Source organism: Cygnus olor, chromosome 1 (assembly GCF_009769625.2).
Source record: "Cygnus olor isolate bCygOlo1 chromosome 1, bCygOlo1.pri.v2, whole genome shotgun sequence".
Lineage (NCBI taxonomy): Eukaryota > Metazoa > Chordata > Aves > Anseriformes > Anatidae > Cygnus > Cygnus olor.
The window spans coordinates 193,360,266-193,383,514 of NC_049169.1; positions in this window are offsets into that span (position 1 = coordinate 193,360,266).

Genomic DNA, 23,249 nt, shown 5'->3' on the forward strand with positions numbered 1-23,249 from the left:
CCGACAAATAGGGCCCTCCGTTCCCCTGAGGAGGGAGTCGCCCACAACAATCACCCTTCTCTCTTTCTTGGTGGAGGCAGTCCTGAGGCGTGGAGCCAACTTCCTCACCTCAGGCATCCTCCTGGGTAGGCTTCCTACCTCATCCTCACCCACCGGTCTCTCAAGCTCCAGGGCCTCAAACCTATTGTTCAAGGGCACCTGGGAAGGCAGCGCCGGAAGGGGAGGGCATCTCCTGCGAGGTCGAGAAGGGACCTGTCTCCATTCCTCCTCAACTCGCAGGTCCCCTCCCTCTGCCCAATGGCAACAGGGCAGGGGGTCCACCCCCCTTTGGGGCATCTCACCCTGGTCCCTCTCCCTCCGGTCCTGTAGGGAGTCACTCCACCAGTCTATCTCCCGCTCGCACTCCCTGATATCCCTCAACCTCTGCACCTCCTCCTTGAGTTCCACCACCATGCGGACCAGGTCGTCCACCTGCTCGCACCTCACGCACCTCAACATGATGTTAGTTGGCTTTTTGAATAAAAAATTGTATAGAAGGAATAACAATTTAACTGGTATATATGTCACCAAAGAATGAAAGAAATGTCATAAAATGAGATCACAATACCGGCATCTAAAGTAATTATTTTGCATAGAAACTGATAAACTCTCAGAAATCAACTTAGTAAATAATTATTGGCAGGCTGTCTGGCAGTGAAAGAATCATCTACTGATTTCTTTCTTCTGTAGGATTAAGGTTGAGCCAAGTGTAGGTTATCAGTCACCATAGAATGTGTGATTCATTACATTTCCAAATGGACAACAATGAGATCAAAACAAACAAACAAACAAACAAACAAAAAAACACAACACTTTAAACTATTAATTATAAACTAAAATTATTTCAGTTATTAAAGATAATGTTAAGGATATAATGCTAAAATTGAGGATCAGTGTTTCTTAACAGTGATCAATCATCTTAGTTTCATTTTATGACCACTTCAGTATCAACCAGGAATTCTCTACACAGAATCTCAGGTTTTACCATATGATTGTCAAAGACTAGGCTAGTGAAACTGAAGAAAGAAAGAACATACAAAAATGTAGACGGGCTAAGACGGAGAGATAGCTGAAAAAGAAGAAAGAAAGAAAAAACAAACAAAAAAACCCAAACACACAACACCTCTTTTAGTGCAAAATGGAAGTACATTACATGAAAAATCATCATCACTGTCTGTAATTAGACATAATATTTAGCTAGATTACCAGACACTTTCCATTATCTTTTGTCATTTGTGTTGAAACTTTAATCATTTGGCCAGAATTTTCTACACCAGGACATTATCCTCAGGCCATGTAGATTTGTATCTTCTGTAAATCACGGATAACACCACTAGGTAGTTTATTTAAATAAAAGCAATTGGTAGAAAAGAAAGTCAGTATTTTTTTTTTAATGTTTAAAAAATCATACCTACTGTTTTTGAGAATTGCTAGGTTTTTAGAGTTAATATCATTTGGGGTCTTATTTGTTTTATTACTATTCCTGGTAATTTAACAGCATAAGAAAGTTTTAAGCCTACCTGAATTTCTGGAAAACAAAACAAAACAGAACAAACAAAAAAACACACTACTGAATTTCTCTTGGAAGCTCCTTCAGAAGTAGATAGGAACAGAGGTTCCCCCAACAATTGCAAGAGCGCCCTGGAAGCTAGTTTGCATTCAGTAAGAACTTCTTCCTTTTCCTGTGAATTGTATACCCACAATGATACTAGGAGAAGTGACAAACCCTTGGAGCCATGGAGGATGAAGCACAAAAGAGAAAGACACTCTTTCTGATGGCATTCATGACTATGCCACAAATACAAAACCAAAAATATACCAGATCTCTCAGTTCTTTGTTAAAGATGTATTATCATCAGGAGAGGATATAGATTCCATTTTTCAGGATTTTCCTAGGCAGTTACACTCTGGAGGATATCAGCCTTTCAGACAAACACCAGCATTTGACAGAACACCTAGAACAAGGTGACTACCTGTGGGTTTATTAAGTTGTACTTGAAGGTGCTTATTTCATCCTATTGACTGGAGAAACCCTGGTCATTATTATGGGTCCAGCTCAAGGAAGGAAGGAAATCTCAAAATGAGCATTCACAATGGGTGAGCAGGTGGAAATTTTAGCCTAAATCCTTATGTAACTGTGTTCTAAAGTTGTCCATTGAAGTTAGCCCTGCAGTCTAAGCACCCAGATATGAAGCCTGTGAATCTAACCTTGTGTAACCAAAACTTCTCATTTAGCATGTCCAAAAATGTGTGGCTGAAGAAGTGAGAGGAAGGCACCAGGAAAGAGGAGGTCTGCAGAAGCATGTCTGTATACATTTTTTATTTCTGTATCTAAAGCTGTTTTTGCTAAGAATCAAGGGATGTGTTGGCGGCTTCAGATTTAAATGAGCTGATGCAAAAGCAATACTGTTCATCATGTATGTACCTTAAAAGATTTTAAAATTGTGTGTTAATTACGACAGGGAAGAAGAAACTGAAAATGAAGTAGCAATATTTGCTTTCTGAAGAGCGACACTAGGTGCAATTTGGAAAGGCCTCTGAATATTAGACGTTAATTTCACAGAAGAGTTATCTGAGTTGTCTTTACACTGAATAAAAGCAAGAACTTCAGCTATGCTTGAGCTGGGAGCAATGGAAACAAAGAATTCCAGTACTGATACAGTGTTCATTGTGAGAATGCCACTTGAATATCTGTTCAGAAGCTTTCAGACTGAACATAACCTAAGAAGAGCATCTGGCATAAGATGTCAAAAGATTTATTGGAATTACATTTCAATTTTACCTGTAACTTCTTTATTTTCAAAACTAATAAACATTCCTGTTTGAATCTTTGTCTAAAGCCTTCATAAATACACCAACATTTTATTGTGCTTCATAGCCTAATGTCATAGGAAATGATTGATGAGAATTAAACCAGAGAACTGGAGATCAAGCGCAGCAAGGAAACAGCAGTTGACAGCTCTGGACAGCAGTTCTGGACATAACACTATTTCAAAGATGTGCTTGTAGAGCTCAGAGCCCGGTAAAGAAAATGTTGACTGCAATATACTGAGCCATGGTCTGCACAGCTGAATTTAGAGGCTTGTGTCACTAGCATATGGAGTTTAGAAAGTAAAAGTTTACTCATTGAATGATCTCTTTTGAAGCTACTCAGAGACATCCTAGTCTGAATTCCATGGGTGCAATACACTCGCACTTCTATTGAACTGGGTGAATCGATCAAGTAGCTGAAAAAGCAGGACCTTGAGAACTGCTTTCACAAGCAAAACATTCAAAATGTGTGAAAACGTGATCATTTTAGCATAGACTGTTGGCAGTTTTGTTTCCAGCTATAAAACCCTATAATCTAAGTTCACAGGTGTTCTGTGTTAATGCCTTTAAAATGCTTACATACTGGAATGAACAGGAAGAAAATCATTGTTTTTAATACAAATTTTGAGAAGTACTTGTTTAAGCAGGCATATGAACACATTGGATTGGGAGATCAAATTAGTTATTGAGAAGGTACTTATTTATGAAGAAGGGTTCTGTGAGAAAAACGAAGAAACCTATATCAGGACTATAGCTAGAGTATACACAAGAAGGAGGTAAATTAAGACTACGTATATTGTATAGATAGTTATAGATGCATCTTCATTCTGTAGAATATATACTACAAATAAATATACATGTGGGGTTTATTTGGAAAGATATCATTTGTGAAATCAAATGCTTAAATGGTAACAAATACCAGAACTGCAGATTTTCATGAAAATAGAAAAAGAGAATCCAGCCCCCAAAATATGGTGTGAAAAAATAGGTAAGATTTAAATACAGCCTGAATATAATTCGTATACAGACATTTCCTTTAAGATTTCTCAAAATATTAGGTAACAGATGTTGAGAAAAACACATCCTTATTAATATGCTGGCAATGGCTGCAGCCTAAAATTTTGAAGTTGGATGGTGCTCAAGGACATTGCTGTAGCCTTCTTACTAGCTAAAGATAAATTTTCCAGCATGCACAGTCTAGTAGTTAAGGGGCTCTAGCGCCTTCAATAGAGTTAGCTGTACTGATTAAATACATGTTCCTAACCCTTCCTATTTCTCCTGTAATTGTCTGTTTGTTTTGTTTTGTTTGTTTGTTTGTTTTCTGATGTGGGCATGTGGATGTTCTCTCTCTCTCTTTTATATATATATATATGTATATATTTGAGCCATGGATCCATTTAATAAAAAGAGGCAGATGCCAGGCAAATTGTTAGGATGAGTTTATGAAAAGGAGGGCTGTCTCAAGAAACCTGATTAACTTCTTTGAGTAGATCACAACGAGAGATGACAAAAATCAAGGAAGAGATATAATCTACATGGACACGAAGGACTCTTTTCATACTGTTGTGTGTGAAAGGATAGTATATGAGGTTAGTAAATACATTACCAACAGTGATTTTTTTTTTCATAAAATTTAACTTAGCTACCAAGGTTATAGCAGTAAGTGAATACAGACTGAAAAGAAGAAGAGCTGTATTGAACACTTCTGAGGTACAATGCCTTTTTTTATTTTAAATTGCTCCTTTATTTTTTTTTCTTAAGCTTTCAGCCACTCATTATTTGTCACAGGCCTTTGTTATTTCGCAGGAGAACTCCCTGCACTGAATTTCAGGAACACCTTTTATTTGCCTTGTGACTTTCTGTTCTGATTTAGATAGTATAATTTTGGTAGCCCAAATCCAAATCCAAATTAATGGAGATTGTGAGGAGAAGCTCACACCACACATACATCACTGCCATACAAGAACAGCAGAAGTGAAAGATGACACAATATAGGGAAAGAGTGTGAGCTGGCTCCAGGAGCACAAGGATTGACCAAATGACCCATTTCTTCTCTCCTCCAGAAGGGATTCACAAAATCCTTCATATGAAGGGATAGATCCAACCTAGATCTTAGACTTTAGATCACTGAATAGATCCAATGATGTTACTGCTTCAGTGTAATTTCCCAAGGGTTAGAACATGACACAAAAACCTAACAATCTCTCTGACAATGGGCACAGAAATTGAAGCAGGATAGAAAAAGCTACAATAGAAAAACAGAACCTCCTCTTACTTAGTCCTTCAACAGGTAGCATTTCATCTTTGGATCATGTGTTTGCTATTTCCTCATTCTGCAGTGTTGTTTAACTTCACAACTTCATGTTCCTGTAATGAAATTCATGTGAGTACTTGTGATATATATCAGCATGTTTCAAAATAAAAACAAAGGAAGGATGCTGTACACAGTGCTGGTCACCAGATTGCAAGAAATAATGAAGAATGAGAAGTGATACACAAGGTATCAGGTAGAATAAGAGAGGGTTCAGGGACTATGCTGCTATGGTAAACTAATAAAACCTAATTCTATTTTAGGATGTAAAGCTGGTAAAAACAGAATCCATTTGAGTTATTTTAGATTTATAAGACTTCGAGTAGAAATTTGGATCCAGCTTAGAGAACTACGAGCCTTTTTCTCTGAAATAAAGGGATGATTTTGCCTAATTTAACTTTTAAAAAAGATGGTATTGATTACAGAAACAAAATATTTTCACTTGAAATGTCATAAATGTTGAAACATCTGCAGAGTATTATATCTATTTATATCAGAAATGTGGGCCTATAGTGGAGTTGGAAAACTTCAGAAAATGTATATATACAAATATTCTATCTCCTGAAAACAGGCAAGCTACAAATGAATACATATGGTAGTACAAAGTAAACATTTGAAAATAACCATGTGTCCTGGTTTCAGCTAGGACAGAGTTAATTTTCCTCCTAGTAGCTGGCAGGGTGCTATGTTTTGGATTAGAATGAGAAGAGCGCTGATAACATGCTGATGTTTTAATTGTTGTAGAGCAGTGCTTACACCAAGCCAAGGACTTTTGAGCCTCTCTCTGTCCTGCTAGCGAGCAGGCTAGGGATGCAGCAGGAGCTGGGAGGGGACAGACCCAGGACAGCTGACCCAAACTGGCCAAAGGGGTATTCCATACCATCTGACGTCATGCTGAACAATATATAGGGGTGGCTAGCCGGGGTCGGGGGGGGCCGGCTGCTCGGGGATAGGCTGGGCATCGGTCAACGGGTGGTGAGCAATTGCATTGTGCATCACTTATTTCGTACACATTATTATTATTAATACTATTATTATTATTATTGTTGTTATTATTATTTTCCTGTCTTAATAAACTGTCTTTATCTCAACTCACAGATTTCACTTTCCTGTTTCTCTTCCCCATCCCAGAGAGGGAGGGGGGAGGGTGAGCGAACGGCTGTGTGGTGTTTGGCTGCCAGCCGGGCTAAACCACAACAGTCCTTTTGGCGCCCAACGTGGGACCTGAAGCGGTGAGATATCGACAGATTTGACCAGAGTGTGTTAAACTAAAATTGGTATAAGTATTTGACCTGCTTAATAGTTGCTAGTCACAATGTTGATTGCCTTAATCTCAAGTCTGCTGTGCCTGTTTCCCAAATTGAGTTTTATAGCACGTTACTTTCTGTATGTGCTCCCTGTCGTGCTGTTTATCCTTTCTGGGCCCTGGTTTAAGATTGTTATGGTACTGTGTGGTGTAACGATGGCTTATGAAATGATGAGATTTCTGGTCATGACTCTAACCTGGTATTTGTACTCAGCACTGTCGTCGACTCTATACTTCGGAAACCATATCTCAGAAACTATTAGCAATTACACCTATTGCCTTTTTTCATCAGGGAGTCAATCTGTGGAGGGGACAGGGGAAGATATTTTTTCCTACCTGTTCACTCTCCCTTCCTCCTTCACCACCCTCTTATCCCCCGAGCTAGTTACGGTAGCTCTCCAAGATGTTGAATATCCTTGGGATACTCAGACCAGCATGTTCTTGTTGTTATGTCTCCTGAATGCGCTTCAGGTTTTGTTTAAGGTTAAACAACTACTTAGGAATCTCATCCGGAGATCTGTCTTGAGGCGGGATAGTTGCGAGTGGCAGGGAGTGTGGGAGGATATGGGCAGGTTTCTAGGGCAGTGGGCACCTCCAGTGTTTTGGACATTCACCCCTGAACAACTGCAAAATCCTAAAAAACTGGTAGAATGCTTGAAAAAAAGGTGTCATGACTCTGGCAGTTCCAAAGTGACACAAATCACTGTAGCGTGCTGGGGTCTGGCTTGTGCCTATCGAGCTGCAATTGATGCTACTGTCAACCTAGTGACAGACCCTGCAGCCATTCCAGTTCCAGCTCCCGCAGCCGTTCCAGCTCCAGCTCCTGCAGCCGTTCCAGCTCCAGCTCCTGCAACCGTTCCAGTTCCAGCTCCCGCAGCCGTTCCAGTTCCAGCTCCTGCAACCGTTCCAGTTCCAGCTCCCGCAGCCGTTCCAGTTCCAGCTCCCGCAACTGTTCCAGTTCCAGCTCCTGCAGCCGTTCCAGTTCCAGCTCCCGCAACTGTTCCAGTTCCAGCTCCCGCAGCCGTTCCAGTTCCAGCTCCCGCAGCTGTTTCAGTTCCAGCTCCCGCAGCCGTTCCAGTTCCAGCTCCCGCAGCCGTTCCAGTTCCAGCTCCTGCAGCCGTTCCAGCTCCAGCTCCCGCAGCCGTTCCAGTTCCAGCTCCCACAGCCGTTCCAGTTCCAGCTCCTGCAGCCGTTCCAGCTCCAGCTCCCGCAGCCGTTCCAGTTCCAGCTCCCGCAGCCACTCCAGCCCCTGCAGCTGCTCCAGCTCCTGCAGCTGCTCCCACTCCTGTGGCTGGGTCAGAGAAACGAACTGTAGCAGTGCAAATTGCCCCTGCAGAGGGTATTCCAACCCCTGTGGCAGACCCTGTAGCTGGGTCAGAGAAGCGAGCTGTAGCAGTGCAAGTTGCCCCTGTAGACAAGGTGAAAAAATGGTATAGAGACTCAGGTCGTTTAGAACGCAGACAGTCTTCTGCTAGGTCTAGGTATGGAGAAGACGGGACTGGGCCATCAAATGTGCAGGAGGATGAAGATGAGGATGAGGATGTCAAAAAATCAACAGTAACTACCTGAACCCTATACCAGCATGAGCTACGAGATGTGCGAAAAGATTTTGGTCGCTGTATAGGTGAGCAGCTTGTCACCTGGCTGCTCCGGTGCTGGCACACTGGAGCCAATTGTGTGGAATTAGAGGGCAGGGAAGCCAGGCGGCTGGGATCCCTTGCTAGAGACGGAGGCATTGACAAAGCAATTGGAGATGGAGCATGATCTCACAGCCTCTGGAGGCATCTCCTGTTAGCTGTGAAGGAAAGGTATCCCTTCAAGGAAGAACTTGTATGTCTACCAGTCAAGTGGACCACCATGGAGAAGGGAATTCAGTACCTGAGGGAATTAGCCGTATGGGAAGTAATTTATAAGGACCTAGACGACACACAAATATCCACAGATCCAGATGAAGTCCAGTGTACACGACCCATGTGGCGGAAGTTTGTACGGAGTGCACCATCATCATATGCCAGCTCATTGGCAATAATGGCCTGGAAAGAGGATGAGGAACCCACAGTGGATGAAGTGGCTAAAGAACTCCGGCAGTACGAAGGAAATCTCTCCTCTTCCCTACAGGCCTGCGTCTCGGCTGTGGAGAAACTCTCTGAAGAGCTCCACCAACTTAAAGAGAATTTATCTTCCCCCCCACCTGAATGAACCAGTGGCCACCAACTAAAAGAGAATACTTTGGAGAAACTTTCTGAAGAGGTCCACCAACTTAAAGAGAGTTTATTTTCTTCCTCACCTGTACAAACCAGTGTCTCGGCTATTAGGGGTAAATGTGCATCCGTGCAAAGAAGACAATATGGTGGGTACACACCCCGCGCCACCCTGTGGTTTTACCTACATGACCATGGAGAGGACATGAGAAAATGGGATGGAAAATCTACTGAGACCCTAGAGGCACGGGTACGTGAGTTGCAAAAGAAAACAATCGGGAGAAAGGGGTTCTCTGAAAAGTTTGCTGCTCCAACTTCCAGCAGGGAGTCCTTTAAACACAGAAACGAAGATTCTGACCAGGACTAGAGGGGCCCTGCCTCCAGCCAGGGGGAGGAAAGGGACAATCGAGTTTATTGGACTGTGTGGATTCGATGGCCTGGCACGTCTGACGCACAGAAGTATAAGGCTTTAGTAGACACCGGTGCACAATGTACTCTAATGCCATCAAGCTGTAAAGGGCCAGAGCCCATCTGTATTTATGGCGTGACAGGGGGATCCCAGCAGTTAACTGTATTGGAGGCTGAAGTGAGTCTAACCGGAAATGAGTGGCAAAAGCACCGTATTGTGACTGGCCCGGATGCTCCGTGCATCCTTGGCATAGACTATCTTAGAAGAGGATATTTCAAGGACCCAAAAGGGCTCCGCTGGGCTTTTGGCATAGCTGCCTTAGAGACAGAGAACATTAAACAGTTGTCTACCTTGCCCGGTCTCTCAGAGGACCCTTCTGTTGTGGGGTTGCTGAGGGTTGAAGAACAGCAAGTGCCAATCGCTACCACACCATGGGTTAAGGAAGAGACAGGTTAGGAGGAAGAAATCATCTTATCTTTCTACACCTTTCCACAACACCTGGAATTTCTTTTTTGGTTGTTTGCCATAGTAGCTCTACCCATTTTCTTAAGAATGAAAAATGTTTGCTGAAAATTTATAAGCAAGTGTGAGATTTTTTTACAGTATATGGAATAATTTGTCTCTCACATTTATGAAAGGGTGATGGGGTGTGTGGATGCATCATCACAAAGACTGCTTTAACATTTTATTCAGGCATTGTGGATTTTCAAAGTTTACAGAAACAGGAGTGCAGCAAAGCACTGTCAAATGTTTCCTATAACCTCTAGAAGGTTGGGCTTGTGGTATTATGATATTAGAGAAAATGTCTCAGAACCATGAAGTATGTCTGGTATGGTGGTTGAAATGTTACTAAAAATGCTGGAAAAAAATCTCCCTCTAAGATAAACAACAAAAATTATAATGCATTGTTAGCAATAACGAAGAGATATAGAGTTTTCAGTGGTGAATACATTCACACTTTTTGTCTGATAAAAGCCTTTAGATAGATCACTTTATGACTTTCTTATCAAGGGAGCCGTACTTGCAGGTGTATAAATGCATACCCAGTCTGCTTGCTAAATTTCAGGAACAATGTTAAAAATGCCAATAACAGGGAACAGCACAAATCTGTGCTAGGTGAGGTTCAGACTAGATATTAGGAAGCATTTCTTTACCTTGAGGATGGTCAAACACTGGAACAAGCTTCCTAGAGAGGTGGTTGACCCACAACTGTCAGTGTTCAAGAGGCATTTAGATAATGCCCTCATTATCATGACTTAACTTTTGGTTAGCCCTGAAGTGGTCAGGCAGTTGAACATAATAATAGGTAGGCACCTTCCAATTGAACTATTCTATCATAGTCTAGTCTATTCTAGTTTAGTCTAGTCTAGTCTAGGCTAGTTTAGTCTGTTCTGTTCTGTTCTATGCCAAAGAACATCTGGCGTAATTAGCCATAGACTGAACTGCTGGACACTTTCATGGATGTCCAGGGTGAAGAATGCAGTGCATAGTTGTGTTAGCCCCAATGAGCAAGAGAATGTAAGATTGCAAACCTGGGTGCATTACGGCAGGGTGGTGAATGCCCATCAGGGATGAATGCATCCTCCATTTTATAGCAGCAGTATAAAACTATGCAAGACACATGGAAAGAAGCAGCTAAACATATAGGTCCAGCTGTTTACCTCCATAAAAGTATTCCTAGTTCATATTTTATGATAGTAAATAGTTAGGAAACTTGTGTCATTTGGTGATAAAACTGAGTTTTTAATAGTGTTTTCATGTGAGAATTAGCATGACTCCATCTATACATACATTCAATATCCAAAATAGAATAGAAGGACAAGCAAAGCAAGGGTTTGAGAAGCAGAAATCATTTCAACAGAAAATATACATCAGGGAAACCATAAATCATATGAACAATATAAAAATCCAAGTTGCACAGATTTTTTTCAGTACTATGACTCTGACAGGATAGTAAATATTCTTGCAAGGCAAAAATATTCCAGATCAAATTTTGTAGGACACCTCTCTTATGACTATAAGATTTCCTGCCTCTTTGGTGCTTTGGATTGTTGCTGGAGAAGAGTTTTAGTTCTAGCACATCAAGCAGGTGCATTTTTGCTTTCTTTTGATGCACAGTAAGAAGACATGCAAAACTTGCTTTTAGTTGGTATTTTTTCAGTATGCTGAGCTAACAGTTAACAGTGAAGTCTTTATGCCTTGATTGACCTTGATAGACCTCTATGAATTTAAGTCCCCATAAAGGTTTAAAACTTGCTGAATACCCATTTTTTGTTGCCTTTTTTTTTGTGTGTGCGTTTTTGTTGTTGTTGTTGTTTGTTTGTTTTTAAAAACAATGATTTAGGAATTTGAGCCTGTGAGACATAGTAAAAGCAAGAGTATGAAAATACAGTGAAAGATTAGCAAATAATTTTAAATTCATATTGTTCTTTGAAGCACTTATCAATACTACCTGTTTGACAAGCAATAATATCAGCATACTTATTTTTTTAAAGTACTAAATTTTTAAAGTAACCATTGATTTTCTTTTTTTCTTCAAATATTTGGGTCCTCAAATTACAGCTGATTTCTGGAGTGCTAAATGCACTTGGTCTCTATTAAATGTCCAAGTGCTGCTGAAGCAGTTCTTCTTGTTCTAATCCTCACCCAGGTGTGCATGTACACAACACTGCTGGCCTATGGTAAGTAGATTTGTTAACCTGCTCCCAAGAGCCCAGCAGGAAACCTCAGTTTGGAATAGATTGTGTTACTGGCCAAGGTGCTGAAATGTTGATGAGGTCAAATACACAGAATATTTTGTGTTTTAAAATATGTATTGCTATATCAGACAAAATTTCAGTAGCTTTATGTTTGAATTAAAACTCTTTCTTCGTTACCCTTGTGTATTGCTATCTGTTCATACCTGTTGCTCCTTGGGCCACATTCATTTAAACTGCTCATTGTCTTCTTCAATAAAGCAGTTTTAGGTGAAAGAAATGTTCTTTAAATATTCATTCTGAAACAGGAAAATCCAAAATATATTTTTGGTAATAAAAAATACTGGTTTGTTTTCATGTACAGGATTTCTGCTTGCTCCCATCTAATATTTACTGATACTTTCTTTTATATCCTTCAGTTTTAATCATAAAGGACACTTTAAGTTAGAAAAGTATTTTCAAGCAGCGATTATCTTCCAAGCTCTTGAACCAAAACTTCTTCTAAAAAAAACTTTAAAATAGGGAGTCCTGCATGCAGTGGTGAAAAAGATATTTTAAGTATAATTATAGAGACCTATGTTTGTTTGTTTGTTTGTTTTTGGTTTTGGTATTGCAGTAGTGCTATGATTAAAATTATAGAATCATAGAGTGGTTTGGGATGGAAGGGACCTTTATGATCACCTAATTCCAACCCCCCTGCCAAGGGCAGGGACACCTTCCACCAGACCAGGTTGCTCAAAGGCCCAACCCAGCCTGGCCTTGAACACTTCCAGGGATGGGGCATACACAGCTTCTCTGGACAACCTGTTCCAGGGCCTCACCACTCTCACAGCAAAGAATTTCTTCCCAATATCTAGTCTAAATCTCCCCTCTTTTAGTTTAAAACCATCCCCTCTTGTCTTGTCACTCCACTCCCTGACAAAGAGTCCCTCACAAGCTTTCCTGTAGGCCCCCTTTAGGTATCGGAAGGTCACTTTGAGCTTTCTCCAGGCTGAACAACACCAACTCCCTCAGCTTGTCTTCATAGGAGAGGTGGTACCTCAAGATACCTCTTGTACATACAGAATAGTTGTGACTGTGACAGACTGAATGAAGAAATTACAGATTCTTTTTTCCAAAGAATTGTAGGAGAAGGAATTTCTTACTATGGGAGTATGCTAGATATTAAATGAAAGCTTATGTAATGAGAAAAAGGGCTCAGAAAGCTGTTCCTTGGGGAACTGTCCCTGTATGTTTTCCAGGTAGTGGTAGCTGCCATATCTTAGACCAATCAGTCTGAAAGAGCACAGAGCAAATACTTGTTCCATGCTTTAAACATATATATATATATATATATACATATGTATTGTTATATGTGCCTTAGACATTAATACCTAAAAGCAGAACTTCATGCAGCCTACTTTCACAGTAAAAATGACTGTTTTGCACCAGGGAGGTGCTGGTTCATCTAGATCCCATTAAGAAAGGAAGAAAAGTACAGATGCTTGCAAGTGAGATAACTTTATTAAAGGACCACAAAATGTTATAAAGTTATAAGTTATAAAATCTTACATTCCTTTCTCATGGTGGGTATCTGAGATGATACAGCATCAGATGGATCTCTGTTTAGGGCATAGCACGCTGCACAGATCCCATTCATGGGGATCAAAGTTCACTAATGTGCTTATGGAGTCTTGCTCACAATACAGCTTCATTGGTCACTGAGATCAAGCCTGGAATGTTGACTTAGCTTTAAGGAGTCCCTTGGACAACAGACAGTATATTGTAAAACTCTTATCTCATTAAGAAAACTACAGTTCTTGAAGAAGTGCATATAATATTTCAAGTGGAGAAGACATTATTATGCACATAATTGTAGTGGTTGCTCAGGAAGACAAACACTTTCATAAAGAGAGTCCCCTTTTTCATCCCCCCTACTCCACCCCCCAGCTTTTGGGGGGAGTGAGGTGGGGCAAGTCGAGGAGACGGCCTTGATGCTGTGCCAGCACTGCTCAGCAACAACCACAACACTGGTGTGATACCAGTGCTGTTCTAGCTACAAGTGCAAAGCACAGCATTGTAGGGGTTGCAGTGATGAAAGTTAACTCCATCCCAGCCAGACACAATGCAAGAGGAGAGATTATTTGCCTTTAGTGTCAGAAATCCAAGTAGATCTTGCCATTCTTTTACCTCTTTAATCAAAAACCCTCATCATGGGATTATTTTCAACTCTGGGCTGATGTTCTCAGGCTTTCTACAAGCTGTACAGATATTCATTGTAACAGAGATTCCTTCAGTTACTACACATTTGGGATTTGGACCAGTTTTGCTGCTTACCCTGTCCCCAAAGGGGGATATTTAAATAACTGTGAATTTTACATATTTTTTCTTTTAAGCCAAAAAGGAATAAATGTTGCCTTCAAGTAGCTGATATTGTCCACCTGAAAGTGAAGTATTTAGTCTACGGCCAGCGTGAAAAACAATATTTCTAAGGACTGTGACAGCCACTGTAGAAAAGAATTTTAGCTATATGTGTTCTGTGGTGAAACCTCATTTAGGAGCAGAAAGCAATGCACCAAAATTGTCACAAAAAGATTTTATCTGTGACGTGTCTCACTTCTGGATATTTGGCTACACAGAAAGCAGCCTTGAAAAAGAGAAACTCCTCATTATGTGGAAATTTTATGTTCTATATTTTCCTAAATAACTGTGTTATTTTTCTTTTCTATACCCATATGTCTCTTAATCAATCCATTTGTCTATTAGTCAAAGAATTTATAAGCTAAAAATGGTAGATTCTGAGACAAAAAGTATGCAAACTAAAGCAAAAAAAAAAAAGTTAAAAGATAAATTCTACATAATACTGTCTTAATTCTGCTTTTGGTAACATCAGAGTTAATTTTACTACTCAATTCAAAAGAATCAGAATTAGGAGCAGCTTCAAATTCTTGTAAAATCCCAGGTTATAGGGGTTATGGACACCATAACTGATTCCTACCCAGATCAATAAGTACAGGTTTTCAGAAGTTGAATTGCAAGGGAAATATTTTTGCCCTCAGAGAAGTTTTCCCTTGTCTTTAACAGCCTATTTTTGGTAGATATCATATTTTGCTTTATTTTTCCTTGTCTTTTTGATTCTCTGTATTGGAATAAAATAAAACCATTCTGTGCTCTATGTCTTTACATGCAGAACTCCATGGATGGTTTGGGCAGTCTATCTTTGATCCCATATTTGTATGCTATTGCCAACCATTGCTGTAACAGTTTGATCCTGGCACTTCTATTTTAGCCTTGGCAAACTAAGATTTTATTCTCCTTTTACAATAATTCAATTCAGTTCAACTAATTTGGAACACTGAGGTCTTGGTATATTCCATATGCACTTTAAACACTTTTATATGTTATGTTCAATATATTCTTAGGGATTATTTAATGCAGTGAAGGATGTTTGTTTTCAGACTTATGATTGCAATTAGGCAAGTCATACACAGAGGTGGCTGGGATGGATTCTTGCAGATCAACCTGCTAAAAGTAGATCAAAAGCTTCTATCTTATATATGACATTGTGTAACATGATGGCTGTGTTTCAAAAGCGAGTTATCAAAAACTGATTATTCACAGAATCACAGAGTCACAGAATGGCTGAGGTTGGAAGGTACCTCTGAAGATCATCTAGTCCAACCCCCCTTCCAAGCAGGATCACCTAGAGCACGTCGCACAGGATGGCATCCAGGTGGGTTTTGAATATCTCCAGAGAAGGAGACTCCCACAACCTCTCTGGGCAATCCCAGTGCTCTGTCACCCTCACAGTAAAGAAATGCCCTCTCATATTCAGCCGGAACTTCCTGTGCTTCAGTTTGTGCCCATTGCCTCTCGTCCTGTCACTCGGCACAACTGAAAAGACTGGCTCCATCCTCTTGACACCCTCCCCTCAGATATTTATACACACTGATGAGGTCTTCCCTCAGTCTTCTCTTTTCCAGGCTAAACAGGCCCAGTTCTCTCAGCCTATCCTCCTACAACAGGTGCTCCAGTCCTCTAATCATCTCTGTAGCCCACCTCTGAACTCGCTCCAGTAGCTCCATGTCCCTCTTGTACTGGGGAGCCCAGAACTGGACACAAGACTCCAGACGTGGCCTCACCAGGGCTGAGTAGAGGGGGAGGATCACATCCCTCGACCTGCTGGCAGCACTCTTCTGAATGCACCCCAGGATACAGTTGGCCTTCTTGGCCACAAGGGCCCATTGCTGACTCATAGCCTGCTGTCCACCAGGACCCCCATGTCCCTCTCTGCAGAGCCTGTACTGGTGCTTGGGGTTATTCCTCCCTAGGTGCAGGACCCTGCACTTGCCTTTATTGAACTTCATGAGGTTCCTCTCAGCCCAACCCTCCAGCCTGTTGAATTCTCTCTGTTAGGCAGCACAGCCCTCTGGGCTATCAGCCACTCCTCCCAGCTTCGTGTCATCAGCAAACTTGCTGAGGGTGCACTCTGTTCCATCATTATTCAGTATTTGAATCATTATCCAAAGAATAAAACAGAAACCAGAGGTGTACAGACACAGAAGAACTGTAAGGAACATCGGGAATAAAATACTGTCTATATTCTTTTAAATCTGGAGTAGGATATGTTATAAAAGTTGTTCAAAACAGATTTTTTTTTTTTTTTTTAATTTTTTTTCCACAGCTTTCACATCAAGAACAGCTCATCTGTCCTCCCTGGAAGGATTCATTTCATTTTCAATAGGAACCACTGCAAACTGGAGTTGTACATAAGGACTTTTCTCAGAAAAGTAAAGAGTGATTGTAACACCTGTTAAAGCCAGTTTCATACATTGAGAAAATAGTGCTATGGCATCTGATAGTGTATACATCACAGAAATTTTCAAAAATGCTTGTTTCATGAAGATAACAGTAGCACAGCACTTCCTATTCTAATTTCATTTATGATATATATATAAAAAACCAGCATGCATTTATAGATCTTACACAGTGGTATTCCACCCTCCCTCTTGAAGTTTTGTTGTTAACCAATGCAAGCTTCTCTGCAGCAAAATATCCTAGAGGAAAAAAAAAAAGAAATCTAGGTTTTCAGTTATGAACTAAACAAAGGAAATCAGCCTCCAGCTGCTGTGACTGGCTGAATATTGAGAGAAAAGCAGAGTTAATTCAAAACCAAATCATCCACTGAGGATCCATTCACAGCTATACTCCTGTTCTGCTTGCTTTATGTAAGATTGTAAAAACATTTGTCTGAAGCAACTTTTCTTTCCAAGAGGTACCTTTGTAAGCATGTTTGTGTTGTGAGCACATCTGCCATTCAATGAACAAATATGTACTCAGATCTCCATGGGTCTTAGCTTTCATGATGGCTGCCAAAATATCTAGGGTGAATGACAATTCCACATATTAGTAAATTCTCACTAGTGCAATTCAGATGTAGTAATTTCTTCTCTTTAAGTGCCAGAAGTCTCTACTTGCTAACATGAAAGTAGAAATTATAAGACTGTCCCATGCAAAGAGTCTAATCCTCCACAATTTCTTATCCATTTCGTAATAACTGCATTACCTCACATTTCCATGTGAGGAAGAACTCACAGATGCTGATTTATAAATACTGTGACATTCAGAATGAAAGGTAGAAATATAGCTACTGACCCAAATGACAATATTTCTATTTTCTGTGGAACCCAGTATAACTATTTCAGGATCTCAATTAACACAAGAAAGAAAATACATCTGGGCATTATGATATTTGTTTTAACTCTCTGGCTTGTCCATTATTTGTGTGACTCCTTTCACATGATCTTCCAAAGCATTCTTTATGTTTCTTAAAGAAGAAATACTTCTTACTTATATTTGAAGTAGGTTAATCATACATGTAACTTTTAAACATCAATTTTAAACCTGAAACAACAGAATTACGCATGTGTGTATGTTGGTGGAAATAATAGATATTCACATTATAACTGTAATCCAGAAGGTTTTGTTCCTGTTGTTTTTCATTATAAATAAAGCTTTACTTATTGTCTGCAATGATGACATTTAACCTTGTATAGAAGTTGTTAAAAAAAAAAAAGCTTTTGTAAAATTTTTAATAATTATCTTCTTAGTGAAATGTCCATACGTACATATCCTTTTCCCACACCTTCCAAAAAGAGTGGTTGAAGATAGGCTGTCATTGCCTCACACTCTAACGTAATATTCTTTCTGAATGCGAACACAGCTCCATTTTTCATGTGATATTCTACTGATACACTCACAAACCTTTCAATATTTTTTTCAGGCTAGATGTTAGGAAAAGGTTCTTCACCAAGAGGGTGGGCAGGCACTAGGACAGGCTCCCCAGGGAATTTGTCACAGCACTGAGCCTGCCAGAATTCAAGAAGTGCTTGGACAGCGCTTTTGGACGTGGGGTTTGATTTTTGGGTGGTCCTGTGCAAACCCAAGAGCTGGACTCGATGATCCTTGTGGGTCCCTTCCAGCTCAGGATATTCTATGATTCTATCATATTTGCATGTTAACTGCTATATCCATCTTTCTAGCATTGTATTCTAAGTTCCTTCATAAGGTAGGTATCATAGTAGTAGTACCCCCAAACTTCAGATCTTCAGAGCTCTTAGTTTCCCTATGCTGCAGTCCTAAACTGAAGATCTGTACTCACTTTGCTGGAAAAAGGAGTAAGAAATACACAATCTAAGCAAGTTGCCCTAGATGATATTAAAGAACTATAGCCAAGCAAGAGCAAGAAGTCAGTTCTCAGTAATCCAAGCTTATCACCAAGATCACAGGACTGCTCCTGAAGATGCAAGTGAACCACGTATGAAGCTTATTGTTCCTAGAGACTGTCTAAATGGGTTCACTTACAAGATGACTTTACCATCTGGGTTCTGTTTAACAGGCAGTTCCACATCTCTTTGGTATCTGTGTCTACATTATTGCATGCTAATCATATTACATTGCATTCAACACATTGTGCTTTCAGAGATCAGAAACCATCTCCAGGGTTTCCACAGACACCAGTCCTCAGCCAGTGAGACACAAATAAAGGGAAAGAAGCAAATGTCTCCTTACTTCAGGCTTTGTGTTAGGCTGACATTGTTAGGAAAAGGCAAAAGCAGATACCCCAGAAATGGACTTCTATCGTTGTTGTGTCCTTCACTGCCTTTCCCTTGTGGTATCACTACCAGCTTTGCTTAGCACTTGGATGAAAACAGTACTGCAAGGGATACAAGACTGAGAGATGGGATATTGAAAGGAAAATATCAACTGGAGAAATAAGAACATGAGAAAGAAAGATTGATTGATAAGCCTGCCTGCCTGCCTGCCTGCCTGCCTTCCTTCCTTCCTTGTTTCCCCTTCCTTCCCTTCCTCCCTCCCTCCCTCCCTAAGATATTCTGAAAATATCTTACTTTCAGTTATCCTGCTGCACATTGAGCACATGATGGTTGTGACTGTCTAGCAACCTCTCTGTGAACGCAGATAAAGAATTAAGCATTTCTGTTGGAAAGAAAAAAAAAAAAAAAAGAAAAAAGAAAAAAAAAAAGTGCCCATAACATAGACGACAGTTTTACACCTTGACTGACTTATCTAGGACACAAAACTTGTAAGTGATGTCCCAAACCCAATTGTTGATACAGAAAAAGCACTAAATGCAGTCAAGTATTTCCTTATTCTTCATTTTTCCTCTACTTCTTTTGTTGTATTCCACGTCTATCAATATCGTATCCTACATATATGCATATACCCCAATGAATTTTTTTTCACCCATCCTACCTACAGATACACTCAAACAGATATACAGATATACGTCAACTTTAAGATCAGTAGAGTAATGGAACAGGTGAAAAAGCAAGACACACTTTGACCTATTGTCTGAGAAAGAAGATGTCAACTTTTCCAAAACAACCCTTTCTGGTCTGTTTAGGTCTGCCCTCCTAGATCTGTTGCTGGAGAACAGAGAGGGTCTTGTGGGAGACGTGGCAATTGGCAGCCGTCTCGGTCATAGCGACCACAAAGTGCTTGAGTTTAGAATTTATGGTGACAGAAGGAAAACTGCCACCAAAACTTCAGCCCTGGATGTGGGGAAAGCAGACTTCAGGCTGCTCAGGGAATTAGTCAGCAAGGTCCCCTGGGAAACTGCTTTTGAAGGCATTGGTGTCCATCAGTGCTGGTCCGTCTTTAAGCACTGCCTCCTAAAAGCTCAAGATCAGGCGATTCCAAAATATCGGAAGTCAGGCAAGCGGGGCAGAAGCCCGGCCTGGCTGACCAGGGATCTTCTACTGGAGCTAAGGCGAAAAAAGAAAGTGTACGGCTGCTGGAGGGAGGGTCAGGCGATGATGAAGGAATATAGGCATGCTGTTCGTGTTTGTAGGGAGGAAATTCGTGTGGCCAAAGCCCAACTAGAGTTGAAGCTGGCCATGTCTGTGGGAGACAATAAAAAAGGTTTTTTTTAGATATGTGAACAGAAAAAGGAGAACCAAAGAAAACATAGGTCCGCTACTAGATGGGGAGGGTCTCCTCACAGACAATGACATAGGCAAAGCAGAGACGTTTAATGCCTTCTTCGCCTCTGTCTTCAACGCTGATGATGGGCTTCGGGACCCAGGGTACCCTGAGCTGGAGGACCATGATGGTGGGAATGACAAACTCCCAACCGACCCTGAATGTGTGTGGGATTTGCTGCTCCACCTGGATCCATACAAGTCCATGGGTCCGGATGGGATTCATCCCAGGGTGCTTAAAGAGCTGGCAGACGTCATCACGGGACCTCTCTCAATTATTTTTCAACAATCTCGGGAATCTGGTGAGGTCCCATTGGACTGGAAGCTGGCAAATGTTGTGCCAATTTTCAAGAAGGTTAAGAAAGACAGCCCTAGCAATTACGGGCCTGTCAGTCTCAGGTCAGTGCCTGGTAAAATTATGGAGAGGATGATCCTTGAAGTTATTGAAGCGCACCTGGGGGACAATGCAGTCATTGGTCCCAGCCAACATGGGTTCATGAGGGGTAGGTCCTGCCTAACAAATTTGATTTCCTTTTATGATAAGATCACCCATCTAGTCGATCAAGGGAAACCAGCTGATGTGATCTTTTTGGACTTCAGCAAAGCTTTGACACGGTTTCCCATAGGATCCTACTGGACAAAATGTCCAGCATACAGCTAAACAAAAACATCATATGATGGGTGAGCAATTGGCTGACGGGCAGGGCTCAAAGGGTTGTGGTAAATGGGGCCATATCTGGCTGGCGGGTGGTCACTAGTGGGGTCCCTCAAGGCTCCATTTTAGGGCCAGTCCTCTTCAATGTTTTTATAAATCATTTGGATGTAGGACTAGAAGGTGTTCTGAGCAAATTTGCCAACGACACCAAACTTGGAGGAGTTGTGGACTCGGATGAGGGTGGAAAGGCCTTGCGGAGAGATCTGGACAGATTGGAGAGCTGGGCGATCACCAACCACATGAAGTTTAACAAAAGCAGGTGCCGGGTCCTGCACCTGGGACGGGGCAACCCTGGCTATACGTACAGACTGGGCGATGAGACGCTGGAGAGCAGCCCCTCAGAGAGGGATCTGGGGGTTGTGGTTGACAGCAAGTTGAATAGGAGCCAGCAGTGTGCCCTGGCAGCCAGGAGGGCCAACCGTATCCTGGGGTGCATCAAGCACGGCATTGCTAGTCGGTCGAGGGAAGTGATTGTCCCGCTCTACTCTGCGCTGGTGCAGCTTCACGTCGAGTACTGTGTGCAGTTCTGGGCACCACAGTACAAAAAGGACATTAAACTGTTGGAGAGTGTCCAGAGGAGGGCGACAAAGATGGTGAAGGGCCTAGAGGGGAAGACGTATGAGGAGCGGCTGAGGTCACTGGGCCTGTTCAGCCTGGAGAAGAGGAGGCTGAGGGGGGACCTCATCGCAGTCTACAACTTCCTCGCGAGAGGGAGTGGAGAGGCATATGACCTATTCTCTTTTATCACCAGTGACAGGACCCATGGGAACGGTGTGAAGCTGAGGCAGGGGAAGTTTAGGCTGGACATCAGGAAGAGGTTCTTCACCGAGAGGGTGATTGCACACTGGAACAGGCTCCCCAGTGAAGCAGTCACTGCACCAAGCCTGTCTGAATTTAAGAAGCGATTGGACTGTGCACTTAGTCACATGGTCTAAACTTTTGGGCAGACCTGTGCAGTGCCAGGAGTTGGACTTGATAATCCTTATGGGTCCCTTCCAACTCAGGATATTCTATGATTCTATGATTCTATGAACTTTTCCAAAACAACCCTTTCTGGTCTGTTTAGGTCTGCATATTTAAAGGGCTAAAGGCCCGTAAGTGCAACCTGGGAAAATTAAGTTTGGCCCTATGCCAGGAGGAGATAAGAGAGACCGTGAAATGTTAGACAAGAAAGAAATAAATATTAGCTAGGAGTAGATCACTCTTCTTTCATGGAGAAATGATTGTTATTAATTTTCTACAGCTTACACTTCCTTCCCTCTCTGCAGAGTATTTATCTCTCCAGGTTACTGTTGTATGATAGTAAATTCTTAAGGCTTGCTTTTCTATTAGGTCACACAGTGCAAGATAGTTTTATGGGATGTCCAAATAATTCAACATCTCGCTAAAAAAAAAAAAAAAAAAAAAAAAAAAAAAAAAGTATAGCAGCTATCTATATACAATAGGCCCTCAAGGCTAACCTAAGAAAACTTGAGCCCATGTTATTTTTTTTTTTTTTTAGTTCATTTCTAAAATGTGGATTTGCTGAGGTTTGAGTGTTGGAAGGTATAAATTTTAAATAGTGACACTCTCAGCAGTTATGCAGACTTCTTCTGTAAATAAAGTGTGTCTCGGAGGACTGCAGTATTTGAACAGTATTCTCCATTTGAATGGCACAGGAGACTTTTCTATTAATTTGTTGTGCTTAGGTTCATTCGGTACATGCTCACACCTTTCATAAGAAACCAAGCAGCCAGACTAGCATCAACCATCTATCTGCTGATGATCCCTGGAGACAGTGTTAACTCAGAAATGAAAAAATCACATCAAGGCAGTATCCCCTTTCGGCCTTCTCCTCATCCTCCCTTACCTAGAGTTAGGAAGTTTAAGAAGCCAACCAAGACTGAGTGAATTTAAACTGACTATCCAAATACTATTAGAACTTCTAGCCAACAAGATTTTTTTTCTTCTTCAGTGCTTTAGGGATTCAAAGTCCCCTTGAATGCATTCGTGAGCTGATCCCCATGCTGCTTTGGGTAGTGAGTGGGATACAACTTGGTCTGAACAACTCATGTGAAAATTACCTTGAAAATACCATATGGATTACACTGTTCAGCAAATACAAATATTTATGACACTAGCATTCTCAACATCTGAAAGAGGGCATGAATTTAATTTCTGGGCAATACCTCTGATGTAAACTCTGAGTGTTGGATTTATACCTGGTAATTTGACTCAGCAACAAGAAGTGGAAAATACACGTAGATAGACAAGTTTATTTTGGCTGCACATCTGAGGAGGT